Here is a 425-nt window from a genome sequence, read left to right as displayed (position 1 = left end):
CCGCCGCGGCCCGGGTTCGATTCCCGGTCAGCGAAATCCACTTTTTCTTCATCTTTCCCGTGGGATAGAAACACAGGCTATGCCTAATGAATTCCACCTTCCAGAAATTTTGCAAACACCAGCCCCTTCAATTGCCCGGCTAGCTCAGTCGGTAGAGCATGAGACTCTTAATCTCAGGGTTGTGGGTTCGAGCCCCACGTTGGGCGATCCAATTTTGCCATACTCTAGGTCACCCAAAAAGATCAGAGCACAATCTGCTTTCGAAAATGGACCCCCTGAAACTTTGGAAAGCAAAAGAACCGGCAATGTTTTTGGAATTGGAAATAGTATGCTTTGGCAAAAAAAGATGATTTCCTGGCACCAACATGGCAGCAGACATACCGTGTGGTAGATCAAGAGTTTGACGTTCTGTAATAATGCATGGC

The 425-nt window shown here is 47.5% G+C and overlaps 1 non-coding gene across 1 annotated transcript; it reads left to right on the top strand.

The window, feature by feature from the left end:
* The first annotated feature begins 133 nt into the window (after positions 1 to 133).
* TRNAK-CUU lies at positions 134 to 206 on the top strand. Its single transcript has one exon. It is a non-coding gene; the product is annotated as a tRNA-Lys (tRNA).
* Positions 207 to 425: the final 219 nt, after the last annotated feature.

Source organism: Nanorana parkeri, unplaced genomic scaffold (genome assembly GCF_000935625.1).
Source record: "Nanorana parkeri isolate BGI_ZX_2015 unplaced genomic scaffold, ASM93562v1 scaffold2229, whole genome shotgun sequence".
In the NCBI taxonomy this organism is placed as follows: Eukaryota; Metazoa; Chordata; class Amphibia; order Anura; family Dicroglossidae; genus Nanorana; species Nanorana parkeri.
The sequence above is the reverse complement of the archived record's forward strand: the minus strand, read 5'-3'. Positions and strand labels throughout refer to the sequence as shown.